Below are 18,713 nucleotides of genomic sequence, written 5' to 3'. Positions count from 1 at the left end.
CACTCATTCCAGAGTCCTCGATTTTAGCCACTAGGCTGTGGTAAAGGTCAGGCCACTCCTCACCACTCTCCTTAGAGATACAGTCTAGTTCCTAGACTTGCTGTTCCGGCCTCAGGTTCTTCCCTTCATCAGTGTTTCCTTTCTCAGGCCTCCAGGGTGTACATCTCCATCTCTCTTTTTAGAGAAACTTTCAGCCGCAAGAAACAGAACCTACCAATGCATCTGTCTTTAGACTTTGAGGAAATATTATCTCACATAATAAAATGATGGTTTCAGAGTTGGTTGATTCAGCAGCTCTGTTATATCAGTAAATCCCAGCTTCCTTCTGCTGTTCTGTTCTGCCGCCTTTGACCTAGCAGCCTCCTCATGACCACAAGGTGGCTGCCCAAGCTCCAGGTGGTACTTTCTCACAACAGTATCCAGAGTCAGTAGAGGGATTGCTTCTTCCCTCTTTGTGTCCTCTCAATCAACAAGGAAAACCTCTGCCAGAAGCCCCAGCACAGGCTCCACTCGCGTCTCCTTGGCCAGAATCACCTCGTGTCCCCATGCCTAAGCCCATCATTAAACAAAGGGGATACGAAAATATGGTTTGTTTAGACCAATTATGCCACTTCCTGGGAGCAGAGACCACTTCCCCTGAAGAATAAGATCACATGGAGGACAGATGGTAGCTGAAAAATAGAAAACAAAAAAAAGGAAGTTCTATTACAAAAAAGGAAGAGGAAACGCTTGTTTTCTAGGAAAAACTAAATTTTCATTATGCTCTGCTCACAGGAGTGGGCTTCACCTTGGGATTCATCCTCCTCCCTCCTCAAATACAATCTCCTAGGGTCCAGCATGAATTATCAGAACAGGACAGGCCAGATCAGCAGTTCTCAAACATTAACGTGCCCAAGAATCACCCTAGGAGACTGGTGGAAAGGCTGGAACTTGAACGTAAGTCCATGTAATTCTAACACTTGGGCTTGCAACCACTGTGCTGTTGTCCTGGGGGCTCCCTTAACGCCCACAGCAGAGTTAGGCCTAAGAAGTTTCCCTTTACAGTGAGCCCTTGTGACCTGGTGAATCTCTCAGCACGTTTCTGTTACCCAATCAGGTCCAGGTGCTCACGGCTCGAAAACCAGAGAGTCAGAGACAGAGAGGAAAGTTGGTGGAAAGGAAAGTTACTTTTAATCTGAATGCCAGTAGTCTGGGGAGATGGTGGACTTAGCGTCCCCAAAAACCATCTCCATGGATTCTGCTCAGCCTTGAAAGCTTTTAAAAGGAAAAAGGGAGGTAATCTCAGTTAATCATGGAGATAGGGGGTCAGCGTCATCGCCATCCCCCACTGTGTGCAGGCTTGTCAGCTTCTGGTGATTTTGTTAGGGGAACCACTGACTGAAACTGCCTACCTTGGCGAGGCCCGATAGTAACCACTTGCATGAGTTATCTTACAACAGGAGGTCCTGGTAAGGAACGCGGAACTAACAAGCTACCAGAAATGTAAGAATTTGGGTAAGGTCAAAAGGAGAGAGGAGATGCCAGTCTATGTCCTGCCAACCTCCCAGAATCCTTCTCCCTGGAATCCATCTTGGCTGAGCGATGCGCATGGCACCAGGAAGGACCCTGAGTCAGAATGATTGGCCAGAGACCACCCCGGAAATTAACCCCATCACCATAAAACCCGAGACCGCAAGTCACGTGGCAGAGCAGTTCTCCTGGATTCCCTGCTGCTCTCCTCCCGGGCGCCCCTTCCCAATCAAGTCTCTTGCTTTTTCAGCACGTGTGTCTCCTCGGACAGTTCATTACCGAGTGTTAGACAAGAGCCCACTCTTGGGCCCTGGAAGGGGTCCCCCTTCCTGCAACAATTGTTTTAGATGCTATCTTGTTCACACAGTTTGTTCCCAAGATTACTGAAGGGGGAGCTAGGGAAGAGACCTGGTCATCACTTAATTACTTATTCTTCATTTCTACTTCTTTGATATATGGAAAGAACCAACAGATTGGGCAAGGTAGTGTGTGGTCAAAAGATGTGAAAGGTGTGCTAGGGTCAGAGATGAGTAGAGCATGGGGGTGCCTGGTTTCAGGTTAGTGACAGGACAAGGGGGCCTCCTGCAGAGAACTCTTTGCTGCCAAAAGCTGCTTGCATTTCTTCCAGCCGAAAGTTGTGCCTGGGGCTTCCCTGGTGGCGCAGTGGTTGAGAGTCCCCCTGCCGATGCAGGGGACACGGGTTCGTGCCCCGGTCCGGGAAGATCCCACATGCCGCGGAGCGGCTGGGCCCGTGAGCCATGGCCACTGAACCTAAGCGTCCGGATCCTGTGCTCCGCAACAGGAGAGGCCACGACAGTGAGAGGCCTGCGTACCACAAAAAAAAACAAAAAACAAAGTTGTGCCTGGCCCCAGTTCTCCAGTCCTTCAGGCAGAGAGGTCTGCTCTCCTTTGCAAGTCTCATCCAGGGATTTCCACAAAGTGGTCACCCCATTGTGTGTTTCCATTCTTCCTTCAACCCATGGAGTGTCCTTCCTTTCAATGAAGAACGGGAGTGTGTGTAATAAACAGATTCTTTCCTGACTTCTCAGATGACCAGTTTGTTACTACTCTCTTGGGACTACAATTTCCTCCTAAGTAATGTCCTGACCAAGAAATGCCTACAGTCCTTCCAAGTTTTGACATCCTATAACCCTGGGAGTACAGAGGACCCCGGAGGCATGTGTGAGTGAGAAAGGAGGGAAAGGAGAATACAATTATTCCTGCAGAACGTTGCCTTGCCCTGGGGAGAAAAGTGGGAAATCATAGATGCCATTGGATCTCATCAGACACGGGAGCATCCGGATCACCTGTTAGTTACTTATTTGAATCTAGGAAACTAATGAGCAGTTGCCAAAGCTACCTTCCTGCTAATGGTGTGCATTGTATTCCTGCTAATAAGCATTGATTGGCACAGCATTTAAATGCAAATCTAGGTCGCTGTTTCTTACAAATAACTTTTTTGTTCTTTTAAAGGTAAGCCCTGGGGGACTGAAGAGTTTCAGCTTGATTGCAAATCTAAACTGGGGTTTGGAGATTTTATTCCTTCAATCCTTACCCCAAATTTGCATGCTCACCCCATTTTCCCAGAGTCATCAAAAAATGTCTTTTTGGAGTAGACCTTAAATTTAAAAGGAGATGGTGGTCTCAGATCTCGTTAGAAGTTGGTACAGGTTCTAACAACCTAATAAGAGGCTGTCTGCACTAGCAGTATTATGAAAAGACGCCCTGCTTTTCCCACCTCTCTTGAATCTCAAGGTCTTACTATCTTGTAGTTTCCAAGTCTAAGAGTCTTTTATCTTATTCTTGATATCCATTGTTAAAAAACAAAATTCAACCCAATAAATCATGAATCAAGCAGTATCCAATCTAGCAGACAGAGAGGAGCTCGGAAGAGCTATACAAGGCATGAAATTTTGTGAACAGAAGGGAGCAGGAACAAGGAAGTTGTACTAGGCAAAAAGTGGATTGGTTATTGCAAGATCATTTCCTTACAGGGGAGGGCAGGGATCTATCAGGCATGTTACTTAACTAAGGCTGACCAGTCAATTTCTTTTTTTTTTTTAAATAGATCTTTATCAGAGTATAATTGCTTCACAATACTGTGTTAGTTTCTGTTGCACAAAAAAACGAATCAGTCATATGCATATACATGTCCCCATATCCCCTCCCTCTGGAGCCTCCCTCCCATCCTCCCTATCCCACCCTTCTAAGTCCTGGCAAAGCACCGAGCTGATCTCCCTGTGCCATGCTGCTGCTTCCCACCAGCCAACTATTTTACATTCTGACCAGGCAATTTCTGATTGACTGGTTTAAGATTCCATTTCTGGGAGAGCTGAACCTGTAATTAAGTCTTGGTTTGGTGATACGGGGCTTAGCATAAGTGACTTCATTTGGAGACTCTTTACCTTAACACACATTATTGAAATCAATGCTTCAGAGAATAACTGTTCCCCTGCCTGCACTTCTCCTGAGCAATCAGGATCTAGCTCAGACACAGTGGGTGTTTAATGGTTGCCCATTGAGCATTTAATACATTTATGTGCAGCATAATGGCCCATTTCTGCTGCCATCTTTTATTCTTTCCATCCATTTCCTACATTCTACGGAATGTGACCTCCCAAGACTAATCCAAGTGCACAGAATCCAGTGCAATAGCTGAACTATTGGTCAGATTCATGAGGATATTTTTTCTTCAGAGCTGCAGAGGCTGCTAAGCCTGGCTGGCGATATAGGCAACTGCCAGGCTCTACAATGGAGTGGCCCCTGGGGGGAGGCTGGTTAAGTGAGTTCATCTCTCCTCTCCAGAACTGGTGCACTGGGACACAAGGGCTCAGGTCTGAGGAAGGAGGCAATATAAATAGGGCTTAAGGCACAGACTTAGCCACCAGATAGACCTGGATTTGAGGCTGAGCTCTGTCCAATAGCGGCTGTGTGACCTGGAGCTAGTTACTTAACTTCTCTGAGCATCAGTTTCCTCCTCAGTAAAATGGGGGTAATAAGAGTCTGTAGTGGATTGTTTACCATACCTTGAGTAGGTCACTTCCATAATCTAATTTTAGCTGTGTGCCTTGCTTTGACAAATGTGACACCAGCAAATGTGATGCAAGAAGAAGCTGGAGTTGTGCTTGCATACTAGGGCTTACTCTCTCTTGCTGTTGAGAACATTTTCACCACCATGTGAACAAGCATGGGCTGGCTGATGAGAGGCATGTGGCTGTCACCCCAGCTAATGGCAGGCCAACTGCCAGATATGTGAGTGAGGCCATCCTAGACTATCCAGCTACAGCCAAGCCAGCCCAAGTCAAAATAAACTCCCAGCAAACCTGTAGAACTGTGAGAAATAATAAGTGTTTCTTATTTTAAGACACTACCTTTGGGGAAGTTTTGTTACACAGCAGAAGCTGACATACACATTTTCTCACCCAGAGTGATGTTTGAACCTTGAATACATATACATAAAAAGTGCGTCAACCAGTGCCTGACACCTAATAAGTATTCAATCAGTATTCATCACATCATCTCTGAAGCCAGGATACTGAGAGCTTCTTGGAGGTGATCTTCACTGAAACAGAGGGGGCAAGGAAAGAAAGTCTGCTTTATTTAGCCAATGGACCAGAACCAGGACCAGACCTGGTTCTCTGGCACAGGGCGGCTCTTCTAGACCCTGCAAGATCACCACCAGTCATTGCTGATCTGCACATATATATGAGTATTTCATTCCAGTGCCATCTTGATGAGCTACATCTGCTGCAGGGTCAGTCAGAGGGAAGGAGGCAGGCCCTTCTACTCCAATGCCACCCACAAAATCCTGCCATCACCTATCCCAGACCCAATGAGTAACACACCCACCCACCCAGGTGGTCAACAAGAGCCGCTTCCCCACTAGTCAACAGGTCTGGGGAAAATCTTGGCTACAGCGGATTCACACATGGAATATTTACACTTATACCCAAACTACAATACCTCCGAGCCTCCTGCCTGCACCCCGTTCCTGTGTCCAAGGAGCAACCTCACCTGCACTCACACACCAGTCTGAAAACACAAAAGTTGCCAAGTTCTTTCTCTCTCTGTTTCAGACTGAGATGCAGGAAGCCACATAAAGGAACGACTAGCTGACAGTGTCCCTCGTGAGAATGTCTGTGCTGGCACTGAGGTGCCACCTCCCAACGCTCACAAAGCAAAGAGGTCTCGGAACTCCACACAGGGTAGATTCTGCACAGAACTGGCCCCTTCCCATCGCTGCATCACTGCAACTGCTTGTTTCCCCAACAGTAGCAAAGGCTCTCAGGAAAAACAGTTCTGCAGACAGCATCTTTGTAAAAGCCAAACATTGGAAACAACCCGATTGTCCCTCAACAGTAAAATGAGCTTAAAAAAAAAAAAGTGGGGCTTCCCTGGTGGCGCAGTGGTTGAGAGTCCGCCTGCCGATGCAGATGCAGGGGATACGGGTTCGTGCCCCGGTCCGGGAAGGTCCCACATGCCGAGGAGCGGCTGGGCCCGTGAGCCATGGCCGCTGAGCCTGTGCATCCGGAGCCTGTGCTCTGCAACAGGAGAGGCCACAACAGTGAGAGGCCCGCGTACCGCAAAAAAAAAAAAAAAAAAAAAAAAGTGTCGTTAATTCACACAATGGATGGAATGCCAAGGAACATTGAGAATGCACAAACGGGGGCTTCCCTGGTGGCGCAGTGGTTGAGCGTTCGCCTGCCGATGCAGGGGACACGGGTTCGTGCCCCGGTCCGGGAAGATCCCACATGCCGCGGAGCGGCTGGGCCCGTGAGCCATGGCTGCTGAGCCTGCGCGTCCGGAGCCTGTGCTCCACAACAGGAGAGGCCACAGCGGTGGGAGGCCCGTGTACTGCAAAAAAAAAAAAAAAAAAAAAAAAAGAATGCACAAACGCTCCGTACAAGAGCTTGCACGCATTTCACAAATATGAAGTTAAGTGAAAGAAAACACTCACAAGAAAGTACTTTCAATAAATCTATGTAACGTTCAAAAACAAGTAAAATCAAGTGGCATGATTCAGGGATGAATTCTAAGGTGATAAAATAACAAAGAAAAGCAAGGGGCTGATTACCAAAAACCCAGGAACATTGTTTCCTTTTGGGGGTGGGGAGGAAGTTTTCAAAAGTGAAGAAGTATGTGCAGGCTCTTGGGGGCTGTTGTTCTAGTTGTTGATCTGGGTGGTGGTTACTTACATGGGTGTTTGTTATGTAGCAATTCCTCGTGCTGTCCACTTACATTTTATGAATCTTTCTATATGTGTGTTACATACCCCACCCACCCCCTAAAAAAAGATTTTGAAAAACAATTCTATAGCACATGTTCTTTACAATTCTCATGACAGAGGTTCAAACTTATGCCACGGAGTCCAGCAGATACAGATGCCATGTCATCCTTTCCTCACTCCCACTGTTCCTGCCTTGCCTCATGGGCTCAGATCCAGGATCCTAATACCTCCTTCCTAAGCCAGTTATACAGTAGGTTATACACTAATAGCTCCCATGACCATCAATGGATGCAAAGGGATATTGGTCATGGTGGTGATGGGAGTGGAAGGAGTTTATTTCTACCATAAGGTCTGAGCTCCTTTTCAGCCAACCAAAATGCCAGCAGTAGTTGCAGCAGGGTAATCGAGCAGGACCCTATAGGGTCTTCCCGAGACAGATCCCTCCCCCACACCCTTTGCTTTAGTTCCTCTCTGAAGTACCTAGATAAAAGTACCTGATGCACACTTCCTGAGCTGTTTTACAGATGCTAAAACCCCCGCTAAATGGAAGAAATTAACTACTTGATGACCACGTGCACCTAGCTCCCAGACCTACTGGCACCTAAGGATTGATAATGTGAACCCTGTGACACCGCCCTGTTCCCTCACCATCAACCAATCAGAGAATTGTGTATGAGCTGGTTACATACCCTGAGATGCCCCTCCCTCACCTGGCCTTGCTGAAACCCATCGGGGAGTTTGAGCTTTCTGGGCACTAGCAGTCTCAGACTCCTTGTATGGCAGCCTGCAATAAACACTGCACTTTCCTTCACACAATGGGGTGTCAGTAGTTTGGCTTTATTGCCAGAGGGCGAGCGGACCCAAGTTTGGTTCAGTAACAGCAGCGGTAGCAATAATAGTAGCAATCTTCTGTGAGGATATGGACCCCACTTGGAACAAGGCTAGAACTTGCTTGTACATCCTAAGTTGGACTGCCAGCCACAGTTGGTCCCCACTCAGCTTTCCCTCGGCACATACTTCAACAGCGGGTGTGTGTTTGCAGGTCTGAAGAAGAGAGTATATGTTCTGTGCCCCATCGACCTAAAGAGAGGAGAACAGAGCCCAGAAGGACGCCAGACTTTAGGGGAGGGCAGAGGAGAGAAGACCTCAGAGGAAATGAGAACAGCCAAGGTGTAGTGGCCAGGAAGCCCAGGAGGAGACAAGTATTGAAACGTGGAGTTAGGTTCAAATGCTGCAAGTCCTAGAAGACAGGTGGAGTCAGCCCAGACCCCAGGGCTGCGATTCCCTTTGATCTGCGGCGGCTTTAAGCTGGATTTTGGTTTTCTGGCCAGAGATTGAAGTCAGGCCACGCCAGTGAGAACCCTGAATCCTAACCACTAGACCATGAGGGCCAGTGGCCAGTGACAAGGCCCTGGCCCCGTCGGCTTTGTAGAAATGAATTTCCACAAAGAGATGGAAAGTAGTGAAACCAGTAAAGTATTTATTATTGAGGAAAAAGAGTGTGTGTGAATAGACACACACAGGCGGGTTCAGGAGAGAGTCGTGCCCTCGTGGTAGTTTGAATCACTTTTACGGGGCATTTCTTCTGGGTTTCCTCTGGCCAATCATCTTGCTTTGCCTGGCTCTGAGTCCATGTCTGGTTTAACTCAGGGTCCTCCCCTATGTGTGTTCGCATCTCTTAGCCAAGATGGATTCTAGGGAAGAGGCCTATGGGTAGGTTGACATCACCTACTATGGGGTGACACCCCCTCCCTTTTTGACCCCCAAGGAGTCTTTCTGCGCATGTGTAGTCGGGAAGGTCTCCTTGACCTCAAGAATGGGATACGTGGTCTCTTTATCTCTTATCTGGGCAGGGCTCAGCTCCTCTCTGCCCCTGCCATTATTGTTATCTTAAAGTGTCCACTGGAGGCAAAGTCCAGCTATTTACGCTTTTCCTGTTGTTATTTCTGTCTGGAAGTGTAAACAGGAGGCTGCCTGCAAATGTCTAACCTGGAGCCCATCTACCTCCTGCCTCACCTTCATCCACTATTTTCTATAAATTGTGCACATCTGTCCTAAAACTCCATGAGTCTAAATTACATTCTGAAAAATAGTTCTGGAAGGAGGAACACAAAACTACTCACCGTGGTTAACTTTGGGGACCAGGATGAGTCCAGTGAGGGAAGGACTCTCACCTTTTTACTTTCTATGCTTCTCAATTATTTTAATTTTTACAAGGAGCGTTCATGCATTTGAAATTTTAAATGAAGAAAAGAAAATAGCTACATGTTAACTAATACTAGCCTAATGATGTTGGAAGAAGGGACCGGTAGCACCTGGCAACAGAAGAGGAAAGAAAATCAACTGGGGGTTGTTGATGGCAGATTGGGGATTCGACAGGTCAGGACTGAGGTTAGAGGTGGCCAAAGAGCACGTGGTGTGAGGTGACCTGGTCCAGGAACTGTACAGGTGGTGTGCTCTGCCCCCTGCTGGAAATACAACAGCAGGAGCAATTCCTGGTTAGGTGTTTTTAGCAGGCTCCCCCAGCTATCAATGATCTTGTAAAGATGGGCAGGAAATGAAGACAAAGGAAGAGGGTGATGATATTTGGGTTCTCATTAGTCCCTGGGGGCTCGGGACGTATGTCTGATGGCAGCTCACTTTGCGGGCAGCCTTACCCCAGAGGCAACTGGAAATGAGGAGGAAACTGCTCTCCACCCACCCACACCCACCCCCAAGGCAAGAGAAACACGTCCAAGAAAGAACCCAGAGCAGAGAACAGAGGCGGGATGGAGGTAACAATAGAAGGTTAATTTAGTCTGGGCTTCCCTGGTGGCTCAGTGGTTGAGAGTCTACCTGCCGAGGCAGGGGATACGGGTTCGTGCCCCGGTCCGGGAGGATCCCACATGCCGCGGAGCGGCTGGGCCCATGAGCTATGGCCGCTGAGCCTGCGTGCTCTGCAACGGGAGAGGCCACAATAGAGAGAGGCCCACAAAAAAACAAAACAAAACAAAAAAACCCTCTGCATTGGCACCTTCTCCAAGAAAAGGTATAACTTTGCTTAAGCAAGCACAAAACTCTTAATCTTCCCAAATGTATTGCTCCTGTAGAATCTCCCTGCTCCGTAAAGGGCACCATTCTCTGACCAGATGCTCACGTCAAAAGCCTGCGAGCCATCTTTGATCCTTCTTTTACCTTACGTTCCAGCCATGAGCATGTTTTGTGGACACCCCCTCCAGGATATGTCCCCTACCTTTCTAAATCTAACCGCCACTGTCACCATCCTAGTCCAAGTCCCCCTCTTCCTGTCTGGTCTTCCTGCTTCCACTCTTTTTTTTTTTCAGTGGCAGGTCCCTAGGATTCCCCAGACCTGCAGAATCATGATTTCTAAAGAAAAGCCCCCAGCAACTCTACTCCAATAAAAGTTAATTTTTAAAAAAAGAAAGAAAATCCCCCAAGAAGCTGCATTTTAAATAAATCCTTGGGTAATTCTTTTATTATGATGATTAAATACAATAACATAAAATGTACCATTTTACGGTTTACAGTTCAGTGGCATTAGATGGCTTTCACAATGTTGTACAAACTTCACCACCATCTATTTTCAGCACTTTTTTCATCACCCCAGTGGAAACCTCATACCCGTCACGCAGTCAGAATCCCTTCTTCCTGTCCCCAGGTACAAGTCTGCTTTCTGTCTCTATGGATTTAGCTACTCTGGACTTTTCATACAAATGGAATTATACAATATGTGGCCTTTTCTGTATGGCTTCTTTCACTTAGCATAATGTTGTCAAGATTCATCCATGTGGTAGCATGTGTCAGTACTTCACTTCCTTTTATGGCTGATATGTGGGAATATCACATGTTGTATATTCATCTTTTGGTAGACATTTGGGTTGCTTCTACTTTTTGGCTATTGTGAATAATGCTGCTAGGAACATTTGAGTACAAGTTGTTGTTTTGTTCTTTTTTTTTTAATTAATTAATTTATTTTTGGCTGCATTGGGTCTTCATTGATGCACACGGACTTTCTCTAGTTGCAACGAGCAGGGGCTACTCTTCGTTGCAGTGCACGAGCTTCTCACTGCAGTGGCTTTTGTTGCGGAGCACGGGCTCTAGGTGCACGGGCTTCAGTAGTTGTGGCACGCGGGCTCAGTAGTTGTGGCTCATGGGCTCAAGAGCACAGGCTCAGTAGTTGTGGCACACGGGCTTAGGTGCTCTGCGGCATGTGGGATCTTCCCAGACCAGGGATCGAACTGGTGTCTCCTGCATTGGCAGGCAGATTCTTAACCACTGCGCCACCGGGGAAGTCCCTGAGTACAAGTTTTTGTTTGAACATGTTTTCAGTTCTTTTGCGTATACACCTAGAAGCGGAATTACAGGGCCATATGGCAATTCCATGTTCAAGTCATGGAGGAACTGCCAAACCCTGCTTCCATTCTGCCCCCTTATTTATTTTCCACACAGCACCCAAAGTGACTTCTTTAAAATTTAAAACAGATCATGTTACAATCCCACTTAAAACTCTCCAAATGGCTTCCCATTTCTCTTGGAATAAAATCCAAGCTTGTTATACTGACCTATATACTATGGTCCCTGCCCCTCTTTCCAATGCATCTCTTAACTCTGTCTTCACTTCTAAACGCTTTCTGTTCCTGCCTCAGGACCTTTGCACTTGCTTTACCCTCTGGCTGGAGTGCTCTTCCTCCTAATCTTTCCATGGGAAACTTGCTCTCAGCCTTGAGGCCCCTCCTCGAGCATCACCTCCTTAGAGAGGCCTTCACTTACCACCTTATCTGAACTAGCCGCACCCCACCCTCAATTGCTGCCTATAGAATCACTCCGGTTTACTTTCTTTACAGCACTGACCCCTATCTGAACTTAACTCTTTAATATATGTTTGGTTGTATTGTCTGCCTCCCTCTCTAGAATATGAGCTCCATGACAGTGGAACTGTTTTGCTAATCCCTATAACACCTGCTTTCAGCTCAGTGCCTGGCAAGCCAGAATGTTAATGAATATTAGTAATTAATTAAGGAATCATTCTCTCAAAACTGAGTCTGAAAATTTTGCTCGGAGTTAGGAAAGAGATTGGTGGGGGTTTCAATGAGAAATGGATGATCCGATTATTAAATTAAATAATTTTGTGAATTACAGTTGTGCTGGGAAGTGACAAGCAGACCTCTTGAATATCAACTTAGTATTCACTGAAGTATAATTATGAGAATTCATATATAAAATTGAAGGAAAATCAGGAAGAGTGTTTAATTAAAAGAAACACTTATGTGATTGGAAACCAGCAATTTCCCAACAGACAGAATAGCTTAATAATTAAGAGTAAGCACCATGGACTTCACCACTTAGTAGCTCCATGACCTTGAGAACATTACTTCACATTCATACATAATTAAATGTGGGCTTAATTAAAAAATACCTAACTCCAGGTTTATTGGAAGAATTAAATGAGGTAATGCTTGGGACTTCCCTGGTGGCGCAGTGGTTGGAAATCTACCTGCCAATGGAAGGGACACGGGTTCGAGCCCTGGTCTGGGAAGATCCCACGTGCCACGGAGCAACTAAGCCCGAGTGCCACAACTACTGAGCCTGCGCTCTAGAGCCCGTGAGCCACTACTGAGCCTGCGTACCACAACTACTGAAGCCCGCGTTCCTAGAGCCCGTGCTCCACAAGAGAAGCCACTGCAGTGAGAAGCCTGCACACCGCAACGAAGAGTAGCCCCTGCTTGCCGCAATTAGAGAAAGCCCACGCGCAGCAACGAAGACCCAACGCAGCCTAAATAAATAAATCCCCAAAACTAAATAAATAATAAATGAGGTAATGCTTGTGAAAGGTTTAGCTCATTAAGTAGCCATTATTATAATTATGCCTTTATAGCTACAATTTAGTAAAAATATAACAATTCAAATGGCATAGTTTAGAGTGATGTAACCATTAGAAAACTTTGGTAATCACTGAAAAAGAAACTGTAAACTCTATATTATGACCATAGGATATGTGAACTCACCATTCAATTCCTTTGAACACTTGTCTTTATATGTTTATACACATTTTTACAAATGGGGTTATAATGTATATATTGTTGTCTTTTAATGACAGTAAATATTCATCTATAGCATCATTTTTAAATTTTATTTATTTATTTATTGGCTGTGCTGTGCGGCTTGCAAGATCTTAGTTCCCTGACCAGGGATTGAACCTGTGCCCCCTGCAGTGCAAGCGTGGAGTCCTAACCACTGGACCCCCAGGGAATTCCCTATAGCACCATTTTAAATAGATAAATACCACCTCATTTTATGAATATGTATTATTTTTAACCAGTCCCGTTATAGTGGCTTCATTCTTCTTCAGTTTAGCTAAGCTGGAACTATATTTCCAAGAGTTGCCTTCCCTATAGTCTGGGTTACAGTTGGCCATGAGAAAAATGTATGCAGGATTGGGCAGGCAGAAGTGAAGGAGATGTCTTTACGCTCTGAAGGTCAGAGTACGGCACTGTTGCCCCTCACACACGTTGCGGCTGATCTGCTGTTTCACCTTGTCCATGTGGGGCAGCAGCCAGGCCTGCGGCTCCTCCAGCAACTCTGGGTCTCCTTTGGCTTCTCCAAATCCTGGGAGATGCATGTGATGGGTGCCTGCCCATTACCCACATCATCAAGGCTGCAGGTGGTAACAGGTTCCACGCTGTCCTCACCGGCTCCTGTTCATCTTTGCATTCGCCGACTTCATGTATATTTTTCCTTCCCAACTGTTGACATCAGGCCCAACACCAGAATTCAGAAAAGCCACCCCCTTACATACTGACTACTGGACCACTGATGACCTGTTCCCGCAGATGTGCAGGGTCTAATCTCTATACTAAGTTCCTTAGTCCCTTTCACCCTTCGTGGTTCTGCTTCTCTGACCAAACTCTAACTGAATCCTGTCTCTGTTCATCGGGTTCTCTGGGAAGCAGACACTGATACGGACTTAGGAGTGCAGTTGGGAGTAACACCTGGGAAGATAAAACAATGAAGCAGGATTGGCCAGAGAGAGTCTCAGATCGCAATGCAGACTTGGCACAGGTTCAGCCAGGTCAGCAGGGAGCTCTGGAGCAGAGTTTCCGGCTAGAGGAGTCCCGTGGATGAGCAAAACTCGCCAGCCTCTTGCACCTTGCTCAGTCCTCAGCCAGGGCTGTCTCAGAAGAACGTGGCCTCTGCGTGAGAGTACAGCAGATCCTGAACAGGTCAAAGGTGGAATCTGCCAGCTCCAGCACTCCTTGCAGGGAAGGACAAGTGCATTCTTGAAGGGACACCCCAGAGGCTGCCCCGCCCACAATCACACAGTTAATTGACTCCGGTTTTTCACGTTGTTATAAACAATACTTAGGTAAATAATCTAGCAGGTCGATCTTTTTGCACATCCATACGTATTTACTTAGGATTAATTCCCAGGAATGAGAGTTCTGGGTCAAAGCGTAGGCCCACTTTTGAGGCTTTTGATTTATAAAACCAGAGTGATCTTCAGAAGAATCAGGGTTTTAATTAGAATTTAATCAACATTGAGGCTGAACATTTTTATATGACTTTGTATTTCTTTAAAAAAATTTCTTGTTCATATCTTTGCCTATATGATATTCATCCTTTTTAAAGGATTTGAAAGAGCTATTTATATGTGAAAGATTCTGACCCCTTGTCTGATATGTATAACGCAAATGATCCTTCTGTTTGTCCTTTGTCTTTAACTTTTTTCATGTTTTTTGGATATACAGAATTTTTTATATATTTAATACTATTAATAGTTTCCTTGGTGATTATTCTTAGAAAAGCCTTGGCCACTCAAGATTACATTAATATTCAATTATATCCTTTTTTAGACCATGATATTTTATTTTGTGATCTGATTTGGGGGGGTCTAATATATAAATATATAATGTTTTATCATACTGTATAAACTATGTGTGTGTGTGTGTATGTGTGTGTGTGGGCGTATAGCTGTCCTTTCTTTTTTTGTACCTTGATCTTTCTGTAGCAATAGCCCAACTGTTTGAATTATTTTGGTTTCATAATAAATATTAACTAACATACAGTTAAGCATACACAAATATATTAAGCATCACGTGTGTGAAGTATTTAACAACTTTGTTTTAATTATTTCGGTTTCATGATAAATATTAACTATGTAACATAACAATGTTTTGATAATTTTTATTTCATAATAAATGCTAACTGGTAAGGTAAGACCCATCTTAAAATTTATTTTTTTTTTAATGTCTACTTCTCTTCCCTGTAAGGTTATGCATCTGTTCCTATATCCACGTGTGGCAAGTAAAAGACGGCCATAAATTCTCCTCCCCTCCAGAGAGAGAATCTGTCTCCCCTCCTCTTGTGGGCTCTGTGACTGGTTTGTCCTGACACATTATGGCAGAAGTGATGTTGGGCCAGTTTCCCCGGCCTGGGCTTTTCCACTTCCTGTCTCTTAGGACACTGTCTCTCAAGCCCTGAGCTGCCATGGAGGAAGTCCACAACCTTCACATTGCCATGCCAGAGAGCCCAGACTTCAAAGCATCCCTACGAAGGTGCCACACCTGTGAGTAAAGCCAGTTGGACCGTCCAGACCAGCCCGTGTGCCAGCTGAATACCAGAGTGGATTCAGTCAACACCACGTGCTGCAGAAGCGTTGCCCAGCTGAGCCCTGCCTGAATCCCTGAACCACAAAATCATCAGGTATAATAAAATGGTGGTTGTTTTAAGCTAAGTTTTCAGGTGATTTGCTACACAGCAATAGAACATCATATGATAGAACATCATGACTCCCTATGGGAGGAGTAGACTTTCCTGCTCTGTTGACTTCAAGTTAGACTGTGACTTGCTTTGGCCAATGGTATCCAAGTAGACAAGACATATGTCAGGTCTGCACAGAAACTTAGCCACGTTTCCTGCAGCTCTTTTGCTGTCCCTCTGCCATGTGGCATGTCCCTGACAGGGGCTGCTCCTTCAGCCTGGGTCCTGCAGCACGAAGGCATGTGGGGCAGAGGACAGCTGACACACAGCTAACAACATACAGTGTAAGCAAGGAATAAACTCTTGCTGTCTTAAGTCATCAAGATTTAGGTGTTGTCCACTATCACAGTCACACTTAGAATAATATACTACACAGCTGTTATTTCTCTCCCCTTTCATCATTATTGGGAAAGACCATTTCCCATGATGAAGTCTGAAGATGTCAGATATTCATTTTCCCAGCCTCCCTTACAGCTAGAGGTGTTCTTGTTCTGACCAATGACAAGTAAAGGGCACTCTATGAGTGGGATATAGTTTGGGGAAATATTTTCCTCAGCAATCAAGGTAGACAGGCACAAAAGGCATTATCTTTAGCTGCCCTGGCCACCCACCTGTTCTAGACACTATTCCTGTGAGGGTGTGTTGGCTAGAGCCACAGCAGCCATCTTGTAACCATGAGTCAACAAACCTGAGAATTAAAAGCCAATATGCTGAGGAATGGAGGGTTAACAAGATCTTGGATCTTTAATAAAATTGTTGAGCCACTCAACATCTCTAGGACTGCCTACCACCAAAAACATCTTATAATATGAGACAATTGTCTCAATCGTGTAAGCCACTGTTAGTTGGTAATTCTGTTTTTTGTAGCCCAAAACCAAACCAAAACAAAACACTTAACTAGTGTACAGTTCTCTGTTGATTTTGCCTTCCCAGAACCAGCATGCAGCCTTTTTCTTCTGGCAACAGCATTCTGATTTTCTTTTAAGGAAGCGATACCACACACACACACACACACACACACATTTTACGCAGGATTTGGTACAAGTGAGATTGCAATCTCCAGCTCCTGGGGTGAGCATGTCACCAGTCTGGCCAATCAGAGTGGCACATCCACCCAGCTATAGCGAGGTTTACTTCTTTAAGCTGAGGTTCACTTCTGTGTCTTTTGGCAAAGCTATTGGGAAAGAGAGGCTCCCTTTTCATTGGGATTGCTGCTGGGGAATGAAACCAACACAGAGAAAAGCAGAGTGCAGAGTGAAAAGATGGATTTCTGATGACATCAATGAGCCTTTGGAACTGTCCTTTGCCAGGTCTACCTTTGGACTTTCCGTTCAGTTATATGAACCAACAAACTCTTCTTTCATAAGCTGGTTACAACAGAAAGATTCCTGACTGATACAGACCAGAGTCCTGGTTTACAGGTAGGGCCAAGGGGCCTCAGCTGAAGTAAAGCAGGTTGGGGGGCAGGGTGACATAGGGGAAGGACAAGACATAATAACTCTACGAGGTACTGCTGTTATCTGTCTCTTTCATGGATGTTGGAGGCTGACGCATTGAAGGGTAAAGTTCCTTACCCAAGGGCATTCAGTGAGTAATTAAAAGGGTCCAGGTTCAATCTCAGGCTTAATAGAACCCCAAAACTCAACTTAGTTTTATTGAACCACACTGATTCTCAGGGTAGCTCTATAACCAAGAATCAAGTCTATATAATGCCTCGTAAACATCAAGAAGAGTTTTATTGGTGTTGGCTGGGTGGGGCAGAGGACAACTCATAGTCTCCTTCTATTGTATTTGAGAGTCAAGTTCAGCATTCTTCATTATTTTCCTGATTAGCCATAATTACGTTTATACAACATTACTACTTAAGTGCTACTCCCCAGGGCTCCTACACAGGCTGTCTCAGGTTCAGTCATCTTGGCAAGGAAAGGGGCTTCTGGAATTCCCATCTTATTTTCAGGATATGTAGATGGGTTCTTCCAGAAAACCCCAGGTCAGCAAAAGACCTTCGCAGCAGCCCTGGTGGAACAAGTGGGGGCAGTGCCAGTGCCTGCCCCACACCTCTCTGGGAATCGCCTCTCAAGTGAGGATCCCAAACACCAGGCCTTCAGCCCCTCCCTTGACGACTCTTGCCATCTGAGCCCAGCAGGTAGGCAAGTTCACAGGCCCCGTTTCCAAGCTCACAGTCTTACCAGGTCTGGACACAAATGTCAGCAAAGGGCTGTTGCTCTTAACATTTCCAGCTCTGTAATAAATCGTCTGTTGTAACGCCTTGCTGCTTGTCCCTGGACCTGCCCTGGTGAGTGGACTCCATTTCAGTGCCCAACCTTTACCAAGCCCAAGGCGACCAGCAGCCGGCCCGAGAAGCGGGATGCCCAGCCCACCGATGGCCGCCTCCAAGATGGTCCCTGGATCCAGGACTACTGCCTTCCAGTTCCCCCAGCCAGCGGATCCCAAAGTGCAGGAAACACAGCGCTCGTGTACCCAAGATGATTTTCAGAGGTAACCCCACAGTTCTAAATACCCCAAATCACACAACGAAAAGGTGATTCTCTATCCTTCAGATCACCACAGAGGAGCTGTGTTTCAGGCAGGTTTGCCTTTGACAACACTTGCTAATCTCTCTTTTTGACATTTGTTTGTTTCTTTGTATGTATTTTGTTTACGGCAGTTTCTAATTTACAGGAGTGAGATTCAGTTCCTTTGTGAGCTCAAATACATAAATTTTTAAACAAGTCGATTCAGACAAATAATAAGTAAATAATGGCACAGCTCGTAGAGACCGTACGGCAACAACGACGAGGGCGGTAGACAAGTCGCTGCATCTGGCAACTGCTAACGACAGCACAGGGCTCCCCACCGGCGTCATCAGAGCCCCCCACCCCCAGAACAAATCCATAGGCAACTCTGTCGGGGTCGATATCAAGAGGGTGAGGTTCAGACAGTTTATACCACAGCAGCCAGACGGATGCCTCGCCCTCCTGCCTGACAAAGGTCTCCAACCTCCTAAGCTCGGTGGGATCCTGAGGATTTCATGCTGAGAAAAAGTGGGGGCAGTGCGCTCCCTCACCCACCAGAACAGCAAGTAGAGGCTGGGGGATCCCCCAGGCCCTCCAGGGACCCTTATTCGGTCAGAAGCGCTACTCACTGGCACAGAGCAGGTGTGGACCCAGAGCCTATGGGCCAATGTTATGCCCGGTGCCTTGTGGTTGTGGGAGAACAT

The sequence above is a fragment of the Stenella coeruleoalba genome (assembly GCF_951394435.1).
Source record: "Stenella coeruleoalba genome assembly, chromosome: 15".
NCBI lineage: Eukaryota > Metazoa > Chordata > Mammalia > Artiodactyla > Delphinidae > Stenella > Stenella coeruleoalba.
The sequence above is the reverse complement of the archived record's forward strand: the minus strand, read 5'-3'. Positions refer to the sequence as shown.